Raw genomic sequence first — 22,849 nt, forward strand, 5'->3', positions numbered from 1 at the left:
AATACCTCCTATGGTAATTAATGGTTCTTCTTTGATACTGAAATAGGGAAATCGAAATTCCAAATCCATGACACATTTTGTAGAGGAGTATATTTTATGCGAATCCTTTTTATGGATCAAATATTTCGATATTCCTCCTTCATATGCGAGGATTAAATCTTACGCTGCCAACCTCAAACCTTTTCATCTCTCTACCTTTTCTACCATATTTCACAGGTATATGTCCCCCATTCCAGTAATTTTGTCCCTCAAACTCAATCAATATTACTATTCTCGTTATTGAAGTACTTCTTGCGTTTTGGAAATATTTACTCTAATTATCATTTCCTCTGACGGCTGATTGAAGTTATCCTGTCCCCTCTTTCATTATTGGCACTCAACCAGAAATGATTGGAAAACGAAGTTAAGAATGATACGTTTATTTTCGTACAACTACAACGTCTTTCTAATCCATTCGGCCAGGTATCGCACTTTCATCCATAAAACAGTGAAGAGGCGTGGAGGCAGCGTCTTTTTCGGTGATTACATTTCAAACCGGCTTCATTTCTACGCAATCGTAACGTTAAATCTCCCTCTCCACCACGCCCTAGCGGTGACTTTCTGGGCACCATGTAGATGACCGCTATCACATTCTGTAAAGTTCCAATCATGATTGATCGAACACCATACTTAAAAGGCTGATTTCTCCATTGCTCTCTCTCTTATTCTCCTTTCCCGCAAATGAGCAATTATTATATACTTTCATTTATTTGTAGAAGCCTACGTTTTCAAGAATAAAATGAACAATTCGCACAAATGAGTCACCAGTAATTTGCACTCTCACTTAATTAGTATTCCAGGTAATACCTACAACCGCAGAATTAACGTTTTATCAACCTACATACCATTATTTTCAGCTGCTTCTAATAATTTTTTTCTCATTTAAACTGGAATATAATAGGTTTTCCCTTATATAAGACCGCCGCACCTTGATTCCTTTCCTTATGCTTTATTATTTTATTAAATCTCAAAATAATCTCTTTGTCAGTTTGTTCAACTTACTTCAAAGTGATATCAAGTGTAATCACTATTCTTATTCTTAATTGATTTTACTCCTATGATCTTTTATACAGAATTCTTTAGCACAAAAAAATGTAATTATCACACATTGACAGAATTAATTAAGTTGATCATTATTAAAATTTAATTTATTGTACTGCTTCTATGAAAATTTAAATTTACGCCATCTATTTTTCATACTGTCTCCCCTTCTAACTGTCGAATAACCTTTTATGCTTAATGATATACACTTATCGACCTTAATTTTAAATTTTGATATTTTTCTGTCGATTATTCTCTGGGAAATTCTCATAATTTTAACTCTGAGCTTGAGAACTAACTTTGAATTCTTAATATGAGCCTGAAAAGACCGTTACACAAATGACCTGAAGTTGACGCTCTTATCCGGCGTCCATCTGCCTCTGAGCAACGCACGCGCTGGAGCAATAAAACACGAAGGCTGCTGCATGCGGCTGCTGCTAATCGTAACAATTGATGTCCTCGGCCCAGTCGTATGTTAATTTGAAATTAATACTCTCGGCCCGCAGCACACCTTTCATACTCTCTATTATTTTATTTTGGAAGAATCCATCTGAAGGGATGAAATATTATAAAGGGCTTCTCCCTGCAGAATGGTACTCCCCGAGACCAAATTGGACAAGACCCTTGGGGTTTTGCTCTGCCATAGCAGCTGTCTTCTTCCGATCCTCAAAACCTTGGAGCAGAACAAAAAATTATGCCTAGACTATTAACTTTAGCAGTATATTCCAGCGGCTTGATTAGAAGAGCATTGAACATAATTGAGTATTTTAAACTAATTTCCCAAGATTGCCTTTTGCATGGTATTGAATGATGTGAAGGTATTTATATGTTTTTATCGAAAAAAGATGAAACATGATAGTTGATAACTAATTGCGTATGAACTTACCTTAAACCTCAATGGAGATAACTTGGATTCTGTATATTTAATTTTAATGGAAACATTCGACGAGAACCTTCACGTGAAATTGGTACACTAACTAAAACTAGATTAAGGACTTCTTACCGTATCGTAAACAGAAAATAAAAAAAATCGACGGATTGAGTCCATTAGAGACAAACAAATGGAAAAGTAATGTCAAAAAACAATTAGTGTTAGAGGGTTCCTACTCTTCTTGATTTTCATTAAGGATCTAAGTTCCCACTCTGGCAGCAGTATTAAATAATGTTCAGACGACTCAGTGGTTAACAGAGAAATTAGGGCACTTTTAGATAGCGTGCTAGCATTTAACGATTCAGACCAGATGCTAGAGTGATCTAAAGTATACTGGTAAAAATTATGTATAAGAAAATGTGAAACAATGAAGATTTAGTATTAAAAATAAAATGTAGATTTAAATTATAAAATAAATGACATCGCGCTAAACATTTCAAAAACAGGTTAGGTATTGCACCTAAATAATCCTTTTAAAGGTTAAACACTGTAGGAGAATATACGAGTACTAGCTTCAAAGAAGCTAGAATACCATTCAACACGTTGTAGGATAACGCGTTCTGAAAGTAAGAAAGACATTGAAAGATAAATCACTTCAGCTAGGCCACATTCAGAATATGCGGCATGTATCTGGGACCCATGGGAAAAAAACGGTAATTAAGGAATTAGAAATATTTGCTAGGGTAGTTAAAACACACTACCAGAGGATTATAAGTGACCGGTGTATGCTTGAGGAATTACGTTTGAATCTTCATTTCTCTTAAAGAAGACAAAAACTTTGAGAAAGTTACAGCGCACCTGAATTTTCTTGCAACACAGAGGGAATTAGTATGGAACAAAATCAAATTGGTTGATATGACAACTGAGATAAAATATGAAATAAGGACAACGTCACCGACATATTCAAATTCATTGTTCTTCCCTTGTATGATGCAATAATAAAAATATTCAATCCAAAAATTATAATTTTACATATTAACCAAGGACATCCAATGTTGCATGGTGATCGTAGGCATGCATGTGGACGATCGTGTTTAACATGTAAAAAAGTATATATATATGTAAATATATATATATATATATATATATATATATATATATATATATATATATATGTAAATTTATATATATATATATGTAAATATATATATATATATATATATATATATGTAAATTTATATATATATATATATATATATATATATATATATATATATATATATATATATATATGCATTCATGTATTAAATGTATATGTATATATTCACAAATATAAATACACGAAAAATAGGGCCCAATTACTTTTAAAGCACCACTTCACTATTAGTTGTCCATTTTTCTTTCTCGCAGTATAAATATTTTTGTAACGATTGTAAACATTTTTATGCATGATTATGACGAGTATCAGGTGAAAGAAAGAACTACCTAGTCTCAATCCCGTGTTATGAAGAAGTTTTATTATAACTATTATAATCTACTATGAATAATAGCGGAGGAATTGCTAGTACCTTAAAGCCCTCACTACAGGCCGTTGCGGCGGCTTGCGGGACATAGATAGCTCGCGGGTGTAAATAACTCACAGGAAACTACTTGCAATCCTATTAAATTTGGAATTATTAATGCGATATGCTCCTTGTAACATCCATTAGAGCAACAGCCTTAGTATTGTATTTAACTACTCCATTTTTTTTAACTTCATTCCTATTGTGTTCTCCTTTGCGTGATTAATATATACTACAGAAATACGCTTATCTAACTGCTAACCTTGTACGGTGTATTATTTTGATTTTCTCTTAAGCAAATCAGTTACGTTATTACTTTCATTTAGAAAATGATGGATGGATGAAATCACGCAGAGGATATTTTCTAATTACAAAGTGATTTCAATTCTAAGTTTAAGAATGTTAACCACATATGATTAACAACGTACCTCTGCAGTATTTACTGCGTATTGGTCGGTTTTTATATTTGATAAAATAAATTGTTCATTGGTCTTCGTGCATGTATCTAGCAGAATGCATGCGTCAATTATCACTATTTACGCTATAAATTATACTCTATTTTCAGTTAGTTGAGTCACTGAGAAGTTTGTTTCCGATTATTAAATACGTTTCAATCTGCACTTTTCTAATTTATAGATACTTATTACTTTCCAATTACAGAACTTCATATGAGATTTTATGTAGGCAGAAATCCTTTTTACGGTTTTTGTTATTTATCTTATATTATCTCTAAAATTCTTTGCCTTGTATAATTAATGGTTTCTGGCGTAACTTTATGGAACCGATTCATTATAAATAAATGAAAGGACTAACTTTGTAGTTCCACACGAAAATTTTTCGTGTGGAACTACAAAGTTAGTCCTTTCATTTCTTTGCCTTAGTTTATTTGATGTTTCAGAAGGATCGCTACCTAATAACTTCAGTTTAATTTATATCTCGTGAAAATAAACATTTAATATGTGTATCACCTACTCCCATTTTGGTATTTATTTATATATCATCAAATAAGTAGTCGGCAATTGCCCATAATTTATTAGAAAGACATCAGGACTTAAAAATTAAATTTTCCTTTGAACCCATTTCTATTACAAACAATTAATATTAAAACACAAAGAATGTAACAAATTCGGTCGTTTAGGACACTAGGTAGGAAAATTCTATTTTCTTTACAAAATATATTCAAATTTTCTTCCGTTTTTTTCGGTAGCGCTTTAACCCTCTAAATATAACCCGCGATAAATTAAACATTATGATTTGTGATCACTCGTGATTTTTGTTTTAATATTTGTGAATATGACTAAGTAGTAACTGAGTTTCTGATGGTATTGTCTTTCCTGGATTTTCTACTTATTCTTTAGATTTTTATATGTCTCCTTTTTGAGTGTTAAATAGGTCGTTTTGCAGTTAAATTCGGTTTATATACACAACTATTGCTGTAAATGTCATATTGCTGTTGATTGACTTATTTTAAAATAACTACGAATTTCTTTTCCTCGAGTTTCTAACGAGCCATATTCTTGGACCCCTGAAATTTGAATGTACCCCAATTAATGTGAATAAATATCAGGTTAAAAATGCTTCAAATAGAGTTGTATAAATTAGTTGCCACTTTTTGGTTAAGATATTATATTGTGAAGAGTGAATGGATCTCAGGTTCATTGATATTGCTCTCGCACGTTTTTGAAACGGCATAGAAAACAACTTTGAATGTATTCTGCTTAAAAATGTATGAATAATATCGCAAAGGCTTGATGATGATGGGATCTTAAAGAGTGATGGAGTCATAAAATCTGTATTTTGAATCATGTGAAAAATAAAATCATTGATTCCTATATTTAATGTCATCAACTAAGTCCTCGAGGACCCATAACTAAAATTCACTCGCCTTCTTATAACTACCAAGATTGTGACTGCATAATCGATTCCAAACTATCAAGTTCCGTTGAATTACTCATTTCTGATTCAAATTATATAACTCTATGTAAGTTTTGTACACTTTGTCCATGTAAATACTTAGCTGTATTACCCAGGTAAATTATGTCGACAGACCCTAGCATAATAGTTTGGCTTCACTTACTAGTATGACGTTCATATTATCTCGGCAAATGATCTTTGGTTTGTAAATAAATGCACAGTGTCCATTCTGTATCTCGATCGAGGCTTTGCTAGTACTTTAGTAAGAAAGGCAGCAAAGCCTTTTTTGAGGCGTGGGGAGGGGATAGAATCGGGGGATGGAGATGAAATATAAGTGAATGACGTGGGATGAAGAGAATTAAAACTACTTCTCTGCTGCTCGCACTCAGTCCACAACCTCATTATATTTATATAAGAACGCGCGCCGACCCATGAGATTAAATTGCTGTGGATATCACATTTCCCTATTCGCCATCGCATTGTCCTCCTCAGTGTGGGGGCGAAACCGAGGCGCCACAGTCCCGCAAATCCAACTCGCTCGGCCTCCCTGCGAAAAACCCTCACTCCCATACCCTTTCTCCACTCACACACTCAATCCCATCCCTATGCCGTCCACACAACGGACATATTCCCACCCCCTCCTCGCAAATATTCGTCGCCTTACACCACCCCTGGTAAACATAATGCCACCCCCCCCCCCCAGCCGCTACCGCTTGGCCTTTTTCTCCCAACATCTCCCTAGGCACTCTCCCTTCGTCGGTTTCACCACCCCTTCTCTTCCAATCTCCACTCAGAGTACCCCCCTCCCCACCCCAAATCCTCTACCCCACAGTCCACCCACATCCAGTGCGAATGTGAAACCCTTTCCCCAGTCCCAATCCGTCTCCCAAACATACACACACACACCGATCTCAACCATTCTGCCGTTGGTCGCGAGCGCTGACCCGTGCATCTGCGTTGCCCATCGCTAATGACGACTTACCGGCGACTTTGCCAATGGATCGCCACACAACCGCTGAATAACCGGAGCGGGCACGTGCTCCCCGGCAGTCTCCCCTTCCTGCCGTGAATATTTCTCTCACCCCGATAGCCCCCATTCCCCCCGCCGACATCTCTCCCTAAACGGTTGAAGAGAAAAAAGTTTCGTTTCCTTGCTCCTTTTGCGAATAATTTTCAATTTTACCAACGTTCCGTGAAATGCTGGACTAACACGCACACAAAAACACACATACATGTACACGTGAGCCTATAGCGGGAACGCGCACAAAACGGTCGCTCGCTCCGTGCTCGGGGCCGTATCCTTCCTTTATGGCTTTTTTTTAATTTTTCTGCGGAGATGAGGGGTCACCCGCAGCGACAGACGGACACACGTCGGTGAAAGGACTCGGGGAGGGACGGGAGGAGGAGTCGAGTGAGGGTGGGGGAAGAGAGCAAGCGACGGAGATGTTGAGGTCTGCCTTTTTTTAATTCAAAACAGAAAAAAGCGTTAGTTGTAATGGGGACAGAACTGAAATTGAAATTCACAAACTGCAGAAGAAAAGGGGAAAAATACTCATTATGACTCCCAAATATTCAGTTTGTGCCCAAGAATGGATATAAACCGACGGCATAACACTTTATTCGTTGTATTGGACTAGCGATCATGTACTTGGTATATCATTTAATGGGCATTCAATCCTGACTTCTCCATTCTTTACCTTGAGAAGTTTTTCTGTCTCGTTTTTACATAATTCGAATTAATTTAAAAAATTTTAATTTCGCTGTGCACTTTACTCGTTTTATTTCATTCACGTGTATAAAGTACCATAATGGACATCAATATAATAGCAATAATCAGGTACGAGCTAAAGAAAAATTAAACGAACTGAAGACGGAATTCTAATTAAACTGAAAGCATTGAAAAGTATTAACATTCTGATACTAATAATTTTATTGTTTAAAGATAGGTTTCATATTTCTAATAAGTTTAATTCTGAAGTCCGACAGAACTGTTCCGTATATAAACATTCAGGTGATTTGGTCGTAATCGTTTAAAAACATTACTCTTTATGAAATGTCATATCCTTTTATGAAATCCTGCATTAAATATGCAGCAACGCTAAAAAATCATTAATAAGCAAAATATTCATGTTAAATTTAATTAAAACATTTTTGTTAATCTCGAAAATCAAATTGTATTTTTGGATACACCATCAAAGCATGGGGCTAATATGAAGACATTCAAACTAGATGACTCAAGTTTTAAAAAACCACATCATTTGGTATATTAATATGTGGATATAAGTATGCCCCTTTCTCATATGGGGCTGCGTTATAGCGAATTGAACTCAAGTAATGCGGTAACATTTTTAATGCCGCTGGAATAACTTGTTCTAAAGAAGAGATACGAGAGAATACCCGTTACATTTGCTTTGTGTTTTCAACCGAAATAGTATTTGTGTCCGAATAACTGCCTATTAATTTTCTGTACACTAATTTAATTTTGCTTTTGAATAGGAAATATAAATCATTGGCAAAAGCGTCATATGAATGGAAAATGTTCACACGATGGATAAACCGTTTAATAGGGTGATCAAATGTATTAATTCTAATTGAATTTTCACAGTAAGATTTTATTGCCTGTTGCCCAAATATATAATTACATTATCTTTAAAAAAATAAGTCTTAACTGTATTTGTGAATTTGCAGCAATGTTTCTGAGGGAACACAAAACCAGTCAAGAGGTGGCCAGTTTCTTCATAGATTTCATAGATTATTTGGGTTATTTTATCTGCTTTCCTAATCCTATCTCTATATTTCATTATGGCTATATATATATAAAGAAATAAACAAATTATATATATATATATATATATATATATATATATATATATATATATATATATATATATATATATATATATATATATATATATAACGTTCATCATTATATCCTTGGGAATGATAATTGAGGGGATTTCCTGTTGCCTTCATCAATACTGTTTTTGACGTGAAATCATCACTCCATGGCCACTCCACTAGGGTCAGAGCAACCTCACTGACCTCCGTTTGTCAGGCTTGGGTGACTCTACAAGGAGCAATTATTAACTCCCGCTAGCACAGCTCTAGGGGTCATCGGAACACACAAGTCCTTCCACCACATCAAGTTTGTAGTTCATGCCTGTACATGCCTCAGACTACTCAGGTGCGAATGGGGAACGAAGAGTCCGGATGGGCAGTGTTAGGAAGAGGTCAGGTTGTCAATTGTCTCCGGTGCTGTTCTAAGTATTGTGGAGGAAATTGTTAAAGAGGCATGGAAAGAACAGGAGATAGGAACGAAATTTGAAGGAGAATTTGTAAAATCAGTTAGTTTTGCTGATGACCAAGCTTTATTTTGTCAGCAAGCCAATGGATTGCAAGCATTGCCGAGTGAATTGGAAATTCAGTTCAATAGAAACGGGTTGAGACCAAATTTAATAAATTAAAGGCTATGCTATTTTCCAGAAGAAAAAGGCTAACCTGAGCATCAAAATTGGAGGGCAAAAACTAGAGCAGGTAGAAGAGTTTACGTATCTCTTGAACGTAAAGGAAAACAAATGAGGAAGGACTAGCTATTTTGGGCGAAGAAAGCGGTTTATTGGGAGAAATCTTAAGGAGGCAGAAGAAATGGATGAAGGTCATAGAATGTTGAAGACTGTATAAGAGGGGAGAATGTTAGGCAAACAAGGAAAGCCCAGGAACAGGATAGGGATGTTGGATGGGATTGAGGGAGGAAAGAATTACCTAGAGATGGAGGACTTGCTGTAGAGTAGGTTGGTAGATGTGTTTTGTTAGGAGTAACAAAATATTTATTTGGTTGTTGTGTCCATCCAAAACCTACCTTAGCCGGTAGATTATTTAATAATATATATGTGAGCATATATATATATGCACATATATATATATATATATATATATATATATATATATATATATATATATATATATATATATATATATGTATAAATTCCTATAAATTTCTTTTAATACCATCATTTGGTAATACTCTCATTGAAATGAAGATGTTTACTCTAGGTATGTTAAGAGTTATGAAATTTAATTGTGTGTGAGAAATAACAATGGCAGAGTCACGATGAAATATTTACTTTTTATTACGTAAAAATATTTTTTCAAATTTCAGAATTTTGTACATTGTTTACAATCTTCATTTTGATGGAATGTACTAAATGTAAATGTATTAAATGTCCTTTATCTTTCACCAATTAATACTGCCCTTATTTTCACAGGGCGTAAAGTGTTTGATAAAGATAACACTAATGTAAAAATAACGTGTTTTTTCATGATTCCATTAGAAAATTTGGGAATATAGAGAAAAAACACGATGGGAGATATAATAAAACTAACTTATTATTAACGGCAATAGAGAGACTAACGATAGAAGTCAAACTAGAATTCGCAAATTGTTCTGAACTCTTGTTTTTATATTTGATGTGCATACATTGAAGCTGATCAGACAAATAGCTAAGCCATATAGTAGATTAATCTACTCCAGTTTCTTCTCTTCGCCTTTCATTAAAACTTGATTGTGACGACAATTCATTCTTCGGAGATCCACATGATTTTTTAAAAATCGCAGAGGACACATGGTTGCATTGTGCATGATGTATTACTTCCCATTTGTCAAACCTCTTCAGTAGAAATAGTCGCTCTTCATAGTTATATATGCACAGCTTGGATTCCCTGAAACAGAAAACGAAAAACGTTAATGTTCAGTCAAAACATTTTGTAACATACGTGAAATAACATTCCGCTACCAAGGTGTATTAACACACTAAAATATTTTATTTGGTTATTTATGTTTTGAAAACACGGTAGGGATATGTATCTGCCGATTAGTTACTGATCTGATTTACTGAAATAAATGTGGCCGAATTTGTTATATTAATTTCATTAGAATCATTTTTAATTAACTGCCTGGAAACTTCTCTTTACGGTTTAATAAATTTCATGAAACTTTACTGAAATTCAATTGTTCCTGGCTCAACCTAGTGGAATTTCATTAAACTTAACTGATACTAAAAAAAGTGTTCTGCAGTATTTTCGGATCAGTCATAAAATCAATTTCCCAAGCAAGAAATGAAGCAGAAAATGGCCAACTATTTATGAAACTCTGCTGTGAAAAATATTGTTCTGGTGAAATCTGAGACGAAATTTTTTTAAAATGTTACCAACCACCGCACAGAGCTTGTATCATTTTTTAAAATTTATATTACGTAATAAGAACGCCCTGTGATCTTTGGGTAAGTCGAACATTTGTTACAAAGTTAGACGGATAGAATATTGACCTTGCGGAACCATATAATTGTTTCTCCTATGCATACCACGTATAACCATATAATTGTTTCGCAATACAGTAACAACACAAAGAGAAGTGACACAGTAATTCATGCAGCTTCCTTACGGAATTCAGAATTACTGCATTTGTTTCAAGCAAATGTTTACGCAGTGCAGGCACATACCATTATGGTCGTTTTAGAGGTTTCCTAAATTCAGGCATGGCTGCAGTATTATGGCCAGCGCTAATGTAACCCGAGTTTTAGGGAAGTTGAGCACCAGGGAAACGGTTTACCGAAGAGGTGTAATGTTCTGGATTCATAGCAGGGAAGCTGAGGTAGTTGCTAACTCAACTTGTCTGGGATATGTATGGATAAAATGAATTGATCAATAAACGGTCATTAGAAAACAAACGTCACAACAGAATTGATAAACAATTTTATAGCTCTGGTTTTCTTTTATTCAGGTTTTATTTTAGGGCGTAATTAGAAAATATAATTTTGACCTAAATAACCGGTGGCTTTCAATGTTTTCAAACCGTTCAAAAATTTCAATTCCTTCAGCCTATACCCTGATGATTCCCAATCCAGATGATTTAGTCTAAAGTCAATAGAGTTGAATAACCTATATTGATTTCATTGCAACCGTTTCTAATAGACAGGGATCCTCGCTTGGAAACTTCTGTTTTACGAAAGAATAACATTCATAAACTATAAGCATTCACAGCCGTGTGAAATATACATAATATACCCTTTCTAAACTTGATGTCGGCATTTTGGTTAACGACAAATAAAACCCAATTTAGTACCTCATTTTTAATCTGAAAATCCCTAGAAAAGTTATTTCTAATAGGAATTTTTAGGATATTTTGAAGTCATTTTTAAAATATCATGCAAACCACACTTACACGGAAAAAGTTCAGTTAAAAATGATGACAGTTAAATGTTCTACAATTAGATTTTTACGTATGTTGTTTTTTTGATCCTGTTGAATGTTTCGATTACCATTTATATCATAGGGACTGATGGAAATACATCTCATTCATATGGAATAAAAATGTAACAGATGATATTGTACACAATGGACACGTACGGATAAAACTTGGAAATACGAATGGCTCAATGAGGTATTATAAGAAAATCTTGTATGAGTTTATAAAATATCTCACTTTTTTAACTATGAATCAAGCACCACAAAATACGCGTAGTTGTTTTAGAATACAAGTGCCCAATCCCTGAAGAGTTTTCCATACAACACATCCAATCTCAGGCATACGTACGTGTATATGCTGATTTTCATGAAAAGAGATTAACGTGGGCAGTTTTGGGAGCCTTAAAAGCTACTGTATTGCTACCAGTTAAAAAATGGTGTTTGAACTGGTAGTCAGTAAAAACATCAATTTAAAAATTAAAAATACCTAAAATCTAATGGGGTTTTCTTGGAAAATATCATCGATTTTATGATGACAAAGCATGCTATAGGGATTTGATTTTGTTTGAAACTGATTTAAATGCTGTGCTCTTATTTTTTTGTTCCAATATCTGTATTTTACTATCCGCAATCTGCCAAAACGATCTATATCACACTACCAATAAGTAGTCTCAAAGGAACGCATACTCTGAAGGAATATAAATGCTTTTTTTTTCTATGAGTAATGTCTACATGGTAATAATTTTTATAGAAATAGATAATATGAATTTTTATTGATTAACATGAATGCATTTATTTATGTTCGTTTGAAAAAATAAAACAACCATATTAGTTTAATTGCTTTTAAATTTTTAAATAGATGCTTTTGACGAATTTCAAAGAAACTGCTGGAGATGCGACAACAGTAACTTTTAACGGAGTCATCCGCTAATGTGCATTTCAATTCAATATTTCAGAGTACAAAAATCATTCGCCTTGACTGGGATCCCAGTCAAGACGAATGATTTTTACACTCTGGAATATTTACATTGAGAATCCTTTTATAAACGGCATTGGACAGATGAAGATTTTGTACCTTAGATTCGGGTACCAGAGTATTTTATTGATACTCATTCTGATTTCGGGTCTGAAACATAATTTTTATATTTGAAGAACAGTCATGTTTAGGCGGAAACATTCCAAAATAAGAAACGTAACTTAAGTTCGAAATTGTTAGTTCCTGTTATTGCACTGCACTGCTAGAGGCCGAAAATGCCTACGTACTTTATTTATTATGCTATATACCAGGTAACTTAAAGTAACGATTGAGTTGTGTAGAACTAAAAATTAATTTCTAATCAAATAGGAGCAGGGTGCTTAGTTAATAACTTGTGAGACTAATTAAGCAACAGTATAAATGCATATCTACCTAAAATTGGGTATTAGTCGGCAAACATTTAATTTTATAGATTTTAAAATTTTAATAGATTATTGTGCATAGTAATCTCAGAAAATTAACGCAATTTTTATTGAATTAATGTTTTTGCACCGGGAAAAATGAGTATGGTTGATAAGGAACTCTCCATATTTAATCCCTGATTTTTACAATACTTCCCATAGGCTAATGGAAAAGTCTCTTCTGTATTCCTTTACGATCCCACTTAATAATAGCAACATAGATAAAAATCAGAAAATTGTAAGTAGCAACAAGGTATTCCATCAAAAAATAATTTTCATCAATTTGTGGCCAGGGTATTCTTGAAAACGCACAATTTTAACTACTATACATTGGCTCTGATAGGTTTTTTCTATACTGAATTTTAATATCCGGGCCTAATGTTCGTTAACTTATTCCAATATTACATTGAAATTTTGATTTACCATTGAGTTTATACTTTGGGTTTTTATTAAAAATGAGAGTTACTGGGTGAAATACCGTGCAATGCCGTCACAATCTACCTCAGTATATCCGAGTATAAGGACAAATATTTTACAGAGTTACTATATATATTTTCTTTTCACCGGAAATACGTAAGCTCCAGGTCTGAACAATATTAAATTTGTTTTCAGCACGTAATGAAATCGTCCCATACTTTCCCCAGATGAATTACGCTGTCAACCGTTATAGTATGCTGTGTACAAAACTTCTCTTATAAACGGAGATATCACAGTATCAGTTTAAGTAAGAAACTAGAATTTTGAAGCGAACGACCACAGCTCCTTTGCAGTAAGTATTTCCAATAATTTAGGCATGCGGCCTTTTTTTCTATAAATTAAAATATTTTTAATTATCTGCTTTTGGTTTGTATTTATTTATTATAATACTTATTCTAACGATTAGAGGTCGAAAAATATGTCAAATAACAAATTATTTATCATATTAGAATGGCTATCTCTCTGTAGAAATGATTTTTCTCTGTAATATCCAACACATTTCGTCTATATACTGCATAAGCTACATTAAATCGCGTAAATCATATTTGGATAATATTTTGGATTATTTTATTTTGGATTATTTTATTTTGGATTATTTTATTTTGGATTTGAATTTGGTTTATTTTTGGATTATTATATCAATATATTTTTGAGAAACAATCTAGTTCATTCAGAGTTTCAAAGTATCGAAAATAATTCAATTATTAGGCCCTCTAACTTTAGAGTTACGTAATGTGCCTCCGTCGTCGAGGAGCACTAATTTTAGAAACTTATTCGAACCAACCTTTGCGTTTTCATCAGCAGTATTTACTCGGAATAGTTCACCAGGAACGAAGAGTGTATGACTGTGTCTTGGGTGGCACTTCGGCCGCGCGCTCCCGGGGACGACGGGCGATCACACCGCCAATGAGAATGAGCGACTCGTCGATAAGCGGCGCCAATGCCCAAAGTGATTCTTTCATTTAAAGTATATGAGAGCTTCTTTCTATCCGAGGCCACACCAGTTCTCATAAATTAATCAGAATACATATTTACAGTACGACCTTTTAGAGGTCAGTATTATGAGTTTTGGAGCTGTAATCAGGATAATAGCAAGGGTAAAATATTGTACATGAAATTAGGTATCATTCAAAATATGTTTCCATAAGGAACACAATTAAAAATTCAACACAGCTGAATCTTACATATTTAATGACCCAGCATCGGATATCCAAATTCGTTTTTCTATGTACGATGCCCCACGGTGTTTTCATCCTCAAGAGGTCGGCATTGATAACATAAGTGCCGTGTATAAATTATGCCATAGCCTCATAACTTATAAAATAAACCATAAACACAGTAATCAAGCCGAAGGTCGGTTTAGTAGGTGATGGTAGAGATCACCCAGTACTAAGCCCTATGCGGCGTGTGAAAATTCACACATCAGGGTAGGGGGGCCAGTTCCTTTCCCTGTGCCGGTTATAGTTTCCCAGGAAGACCTGGTTCCCGAAAAATCACTTTAGCTTGGGTGGAGCTGCAGGTGCCCCGAGTGCCTTGCCCGGGAATCGAACCAGGGACCCTCCGGTCAGCAGTCCAACGCTATACCCACTGGACTACCGCGACCCACAACTTATAAAATATATTTTGATATTTTTTTTATAGAAAGAGTAATTGGATGATTTTCAACTTTAAAATGTAGCATGATGCCATAAAATGCATAAATAAACCTCAAAAACGTCATTATTGAGTTGAAATTAAACAAGCAGATGTATCAGTAATTCCTTTTGTACTACATTATACCCTAATGTACCATGTCATTTATTACTATCTAAAGTTTCTGGGTAAAAACGTTCACTCTCACACAAAAAAATAGATCAGATGCAGCACACTGATATTTTCTCTCTCCTTGTGTCTAGTTGTCACTGTTTCCCATCTTCTAGTTGATTTCGTATTATTTCCATTATCTATTAGGATTAATTGTGTTTACTCGTTAAGTGGCTTATTATCAAAATGCTGCCGAAATTCGAAAGTCAAAGTTAGTTCATTCTACATAAAATTTGAAATACCTAACCTATTTTTTGATTTTTTTTAACATTAAACTAAGCTCTGAATATTATAATGTTCTACTCACTAAAAACTAATCGTATGAAGGTGTTAACTGTTAGGATAATATAAATAAGGATTATGTGACTTTTCATCAAATTTGCTTCTAACTATTATTAATTAAATTATTTAATTTTCTATTTTTAAACGTCATATGTTACATTACCCTTCTCAAGATAAAAGCAAGTAGATTACAGCAGCAGTAATGTTTGCTTAGTATTTTTAATAGAGGTTTTACACACCAGGTTGGTGAACTTGAGTTTTGAGTTTGAAAACTCCTTTAAACTTTGTTTTTCTTAAATTAAAATAACAATACCATAACTTAATAAAATTTCATTTAGGGTTAGTTATAATATTTTTCTCCTTTTTATATTTGATTAACATTTTAAATGTCATCTTTATTTCAAAGGCAAATGAAAAATAAATAAACTACTTACAAAAATCCGCCCAATGAATTAAAGAGTTTACCTTATAGCTCCAAAAATAATGGGCGAAGACTAGACACCGAGGGAAAAATAATTGGACATATTAGGAGGTAGTGTAATCTATTGAAGAGTGTGAAGCCAGGAAGGTAAACAGGGACAGGGGAATGATGTCTTCCAAGAAGTTATATACTGCATAGTAACCATGACGCCTGAATAAAAATTATATACTAATTTTCGTATTCATTCAATTAAATTAGTGTGCATTATTTTTTCAACACATTATATATAAATCACATAAAAATACGTTGCAGTTAACGAGAGCCCTAGCCAATAGGAAGAAAAATGTATTTGTCACACTGAATTTAATTTCTATCCGTTCATAACTCTAGCCGGACGCGGGAGTAGGCAGCGTCTTCGGCGGGCTTCCTCACCGCTCTGTCCCCGCCCGCGACACCCAACCGGTCCCGTCCACCTCCCCCACCCGCGCCCACGCCGCTCCCTCTTTCCACTCTTCGACACGCCACTATCTCCAGGCACTCCTTCACCTCCCTCCCACTCACCACACCCCTCAAATCCTTCCCACCCTCTCGCCCCTTTGCCTCAGATCTCATTTAGAGAAAACACTGTCGGAGGAGGCGATGCCTTTTCCTGTTGAGAGGGAGACGGGTAGACAGAGAGCAGAAAAATAAGCAAAATGTCGCCGGGAGAGCAGGAGAGGGAGAGATGAAGATATGGACGGCGACAAGGACAATGATGCTCTTTACTTGGAATTTTTTCCGTGTTTGTGCGCAAGAATCATGGCTCCAGATTGTTCCGGATGAGGAAGACGTTAAGGGGAGGAATTCCGGCTTAATGCGAATGGAATGAGGGGACGGGGAGGTGCGTCGGATGGATGTGTGTGAGGGAAGCGGGCGGATCGGGTTTTCGGGGAAACGTATTCCTCTCCGAACGTCCCAACCCCCTTTCGCCCATCCCCAAGCAAATCTCCTGGCTGACTAAAATACCCCTCCTCTCCGCACCGATCCCATTGCCCGCTTTCCCCCACCCCTTCTCCGCGAAACGGAAGAAAAAAAAGCAAGGATTCGCCCCTCGACATACTCCCCCCACGTTTGTATCTCTCATTGTCCAACCCCCGCCCCCCGGAAAAATTAAACCCCTTCTTCACAGTCTCCTACTTCGACCCCCAACTCGTGCATCATTCTCCGTTGCCCCCCCCCCTTTCCTCGCGACGCTAGACGATGAGCAAGGGATGATGCAGAAGGTGGCGAAGAAAGGGAGGGGGTTTTGTGTGACGCGCTTGGTCCCTGAATAGACCCATGGGTGCGCTCTCTTTCTGGGTTGACAGACAGCGAAAGAGGAGGAGGAGATGGTGTGGGAGAGTGAGAGACACCCCGTTTCCCCGGGCCATATAACGGCAGTAGGGGTATCTTACCCCGCGCGGCCCCTACTGTTTGCTTCCTGGTAGCCTTCCTTGCCCTGTCCGAAAGCGGCGACTCGTGCCGTCCTCCACCCTCTTTCTCATTCCTCGCCCTTATTCTTTTCCCATTTCGAAGGCACTTCAAAGCTCCCGATTCCCGCCAGTCGCAGACACGCTTTCCCTCGCAGAGTCAGACGGCCGCGGTCTCCATCCCCCTCTCCTCCCGCCCGGACCACCCCACCCCTTCGCCCAACCTTCCGAAACACCGTCCCATCCTCCTCTCACTCGCCCCATGGACCACATCTCCTCCTACTCATCTTTACGCCTCCCTCATCGTCACCCATTGGGCCATAATTATGCGATCACGGGCACTCCGTTAAATTTCTGTTTCTGATTTCCCTTCTGTCCACTTACGTTTGTCCATTTCGGTGTGATGAACTCCTAAGCACAGATTTCAGAGGAAGCGAGGACTTTCACGATGGATCCTGAATTCCTTTAAACCCCTTTATGGATTTTTATTTACAATAGATGTTAGAAGTTTCAGGTCAAGAGGGACTTCGAAAATGTAGAAATCAAGGTAATTTAGAGGTTAATGTAAAATTACAAGTTAAGAATGCGACAATTTTTTCGAATATAAATGTATCCTTGGGTTTTAGGGAAAAACTAATTTAACTATTCAAAATATCTGCCGCCTCTTCGCCACATATTATCCAATCGGCAAGTTGACAGCCTTCCAGCAAGACCCTGACTTACTTCAAAGTCATCTCTCCAAAGCTGTCTAAAGAATAGAATGGTTTCAGGCGTCACTTGGTGGAAGCGATTCATTTCAGAAATAAATGCTGGGTTATTCCACATATATCGCATAATATAAGTGGAATAACCAAATATTTATTTTCTGAACTGTCTAAAGAAATCAAGTCAAACCTTTCTTCCCTTCCTTCAAGCCTATCCATTAACTCTCTTCTTGACCCATTTTTACCCTTCCTTCTTTCTGTTTCTCCTACTATTATTGTCCTTAGTACAACTTCATGTCTTAGCAAACGACGAAACCAATTATTTTTCCCTCTTCTTATAATTTTTTGTAACCTTCTCTCATCTGCTACATGATGTGAAATCTTTTCGTTCCTCAGTGTAATTTTATCCTTCCCATTATTCCTTCTGCTGCCAATATAACCTTTAATTATTGTCTTCCCCTGACTCAAACCCATTTTTGCCCGGATGAAAAATTTCATCATTTTTAATCCCATATTTGCTGCTCAGACCTTTCCTAATATCCTTATTACAAGTCCATCTGAACGCACTTCCAAGGTGTTTGAACCTCACCACCTTATCGATTTCCGCTTCATATTTTTCAAACCCAATCCTCTCTTCACATCTGAACCACATGGTTTTGCACTTTGACTGTGTGTCCTTGCCCTGTATCCTGGCTACTTTCTATAACTCTTTTCAGTGCTTGAAGATTTTCCTAAATTACCACCGCATGTATCTTCTATGTGCGCATATCTATTTTCTTCCACCTCCAAACACACTATTATTTTCTCTTCCAATTAGATGACATACAGCATTAGGGGTATAGAATACCCTTACTTACTGTCTACCTCTCTCTATTTTCACATTCCTTTACAAGCCTTCGCCTTGACTTTCAAATAAATCTTTCCAATCAGTCTTCTTTATCTCAAATTCACTTAATTTTCTTTCTCGTGTATGCGTTCATAAATATTTGCATTTAAATATCTCTAGGCTGTAAACTTGGAGAGATAAAAGGTTTTTCACTTCATCGTTTTCGCAAATCTTATCGACATTATACAAAATATTATCACATTGATCTTTAGTCGTAACATTGTTTAATTAGTCAAGTTTTTAGCTATCTGTTCCCATTATATTTGTTTCAAGCTTGCAATAAATATGATTCCAAAACGATAACATATAATATTACATACATTTAGCGATGGAGAAACTTTTTAAATTTGAGATGTCCAGATGATTACGTGTTAGAGGCTGAATGAATGAACATTTGAATTCAGTTATTTTCATTCGTCAAGAGTTTTAAGTAAGACGGTTAATACATTTTTTATGTCGCCTTTTAATGCGTCTTTAAGCAGTAAGTAGGCATTCACTACCATCATCCAAACTTTATATTCACTTCATTGGTAATTAAGTAAGAAACAATATACTGTTGGCGAATAACACCTGTTCATAGTGAATGAATTTTAATATTGCAGCGAAATATTACTGTTTTTCCTCCCCCAATTTTACATTAATACAATGAATGTGTTCTATTTTCACGCCACAATTAATTAAAAAAGTGTCGACTGGAAATTTTTATTATTGAAGGAATATTTATTTTAAAATTAGAGTTTTGAGTTCGGTATCAGTGCTTCGTCACAGTCTTTCATCGCACACAGATTTTAATCAGCGAGATTGTTCATCACCCTTAAAAAATTATTAAATAATTAATAGAGGTTTAAAAATGAATTTCAGCATCACTAATATTTTGTTTGTTACAAGAAATATAAATTTTCTCTATCCGTTGTATTATCTCTATTCGTTGCTTCAAATACAGTTCTTAATTCAGATCAAGAGCTCCTTATATCTTACCGCCCTATTTTATCTTAACTCTTTCAACATCGGATGTTGCAGAAGTTTATTTGATCTGCATTACTCCTTTGTAGTCCCTGAATTTATTTCAGAGAAACTACAAAGGCTAAACGGTCTCCCGAATCATCCCCAAGCGCGGGCCAAGAGTGGCGCGTGGAGTAGGAGCAATTTCACTTGAGGCGGTTTGAAAGGGCGTCTCACTCACTCCCTTTAGCTGTCGCCCATCTCCCTAGAGCCTCCATCTCTTCTCTAGTCTGGTGCAAGAATTCTATGGCCTCTAAGTGTCACCTCACGCTCCAGGCCCTTCCAATTCTAGAAGATCCCTTAGAACAATTTACGAAGGGTTCCTTCCGCCCTAAATTCTCTCTAAAAAGACGAACTTTTTTGTTCTTCTTTCTCGAGAGGAGCGTTTGTCTTCCCTTTTTGGCCTATCCTCATCCCCGCTCTCTCACCCTTCCTTAATAGCAGCTCTTACTTATCCCGCAACTCCCCCTCTCGCCCACCTGCCTGCCTGCTACCACCCTCGACCCCGTCGCTACCCAACCTATTCAGTTCTTCGCCCCTCGCACCTGATCTCCCACCGCGAGACACCTTCCTTCGCACCAGATAGACAAAGAGGCCTCACTCGTCGGCTTCTTTACGCCGCGAAGATTCCTTCGAATGAATTCTCGCCGCCTTCTCCTCCTTCCGTTTGAACCCGACTTCTCTTGCCGCTCCCGTGGTAACGGAAAAGGTGGGGACGCATTCGTCGACCTGTAGATCAATGTGGGACTTCTAAGGATATGCTTCCGATTGGAAGGTTTATCGACTAGGATAGTTCGTGCGAAAACGAAATCATTACGATCCACGACTTATATACTACAGCTTTTATTAGAGGAGCAATGCTTATGGGCTTTCCAAGTACATATAGTATATCATCATACCTCAAGATTTTGGTAATACGATCATGCCTCGTATTCCTGTTAAATTACAAGACAGGAAATAGATTCACTAATCTCTCAAAATTATACACTTAACGAGGGACAACGTACCGTGAGATTAATTAATTTTTTTCATACTACCATTCATGCTACTGTAGGCTCAAGATGGTCATTTCTATGACGGATAAAACGTTATGGTACTTCTTTGTCGTTTGCAGCATACTGCCAGCTACGTGTTTTTTTAAACCAGTGTATAAATTAAAACATTAAGTTAGATTGAATATTGACTTTATTATCGATAAGAAAATTATGAAGATAAGTGCCTAGGTCAGGTTGTTAAACAATTTATATATGGTACAAATTGTTTTTCGTAGAATGATTATTTATATCTCAGTGGATTTATTTATAGTACGGTGTAGTTTCAGGTTCAGTAGAAACGCTAGCTAAAAGGGGATTGTAGTGAAATTTATTGCAGATTGATTTGCGTCTTAAAAAAATCATAGTCTACTTACAAAATTGCAGTACATAAACTGGGAAGGAATTAGAGAGGTTGAAACTTATGAACTAATTTGGGTAATCTAACTCATAAAGAGTTACATCTGCCACCAAACAAAATTGTGGAAAAAGTGAGAACAACATATAAATAAATAATTTTTACAATTAGTTTTACTAGACAATAAGCAAAAATGTGATAAAAATTAATTAAAGTCTAAAAACAATAAGTTTATAGGCAATGGACTGGATCCGTGTAAGATATGAAACTTAATGGCAATTAAAATCATCTTTCACTGTAATAATAAATACCCAAATACATCTTCTATGAAAAATGTAGGGAAAGTATTGCCTCTGCGGAATCAACGGAGTTGTCTAACATAAGAGAGAAATATGGATCTTGTCATTTCAACCTAAAATATCAGATTTACCAGCAATCGAGGAAGTCTTGGAGGAATTCTATCAGCCGTTACAAGTTAATCATACAAAATATTTAATTATTTCGTTCCACTTTTGGCTAAGGATAAATACACCGTTGCATGGGGTCAATGATGTTGACAGCCAATCTAAATTGACACAAGGATTTTCATTATAGACCCTATTTGATGAGTCATTAGAGCAATAATTTACCCCCAACTGCCATTCCTTCCTTTGTATTTTATCCTTTCTCTATACAGTATTTTTCCCACAATGGTTGTTATAATTTGGAAAAATTAGTTTTTCAGTTAAATAAATTTTCTTTAATATTAAGTTTAAAAGCACAATATGGCAATGGAGAATAATATACAAGTTCTGTCCCAAACTTAGTAGGACTTATTTTTTCCCAGATCAACGGACGGGCGGCGGTTTCTCTGGCTGGGTTCGAGGGAGGGGAGTTTCAGAAAAAGCTGGTGGCATTGACGCCCAGCCTTTGCAAAGTAAGAATCGTTCGTTTGCGAAACTTATGTAACGTGACCTCGTTACGCCCCTTTACTGGTACAGCGATTTGCCATGAAAAGTTGCGTGGAATTGGGCAAAAGCGGGAAATAGGCTCATGACATGCTCGAGGTAGCTTATAGTGATCGTCGACCTCAAAAGTAAGGGAAATCTTGCAAGAGTGAGGGCTTTTTTAGACAAGGATCGCAAATTAGGTATTCGTATGGTTTCTGATGAACTTGGTATTCCTAAAAGTGATGTGAATCGACCAAAATAATGAGCATGAGAAAAGTGTGCACGAAGTTGGTGCCGCGAATGCCCCCGGACGAGCAAAAAGGAAACTCGCACGCGGATCTGCCAAGAGCTTCTCAACAATGCCTCAGCCACCCTACAGCCCTGACGTAACCCCTAAAGAC

Source organism: Hetaerina americana, unplaced genomic scaffold, assembly GCF_022747635.1.
Source record: "Hetaerina americana unplaced genomic scaffold, ioHetAmer1.1.p SCAF_2, whole genome shotgun sequence".
In the NCBI taxonomy this organism is placed as follows: Eukaryota; Metazoa; Arthropoda; class Insecta; order Odonata; family Calopterygidae; genus Hetaerina; species Hetaerina americana.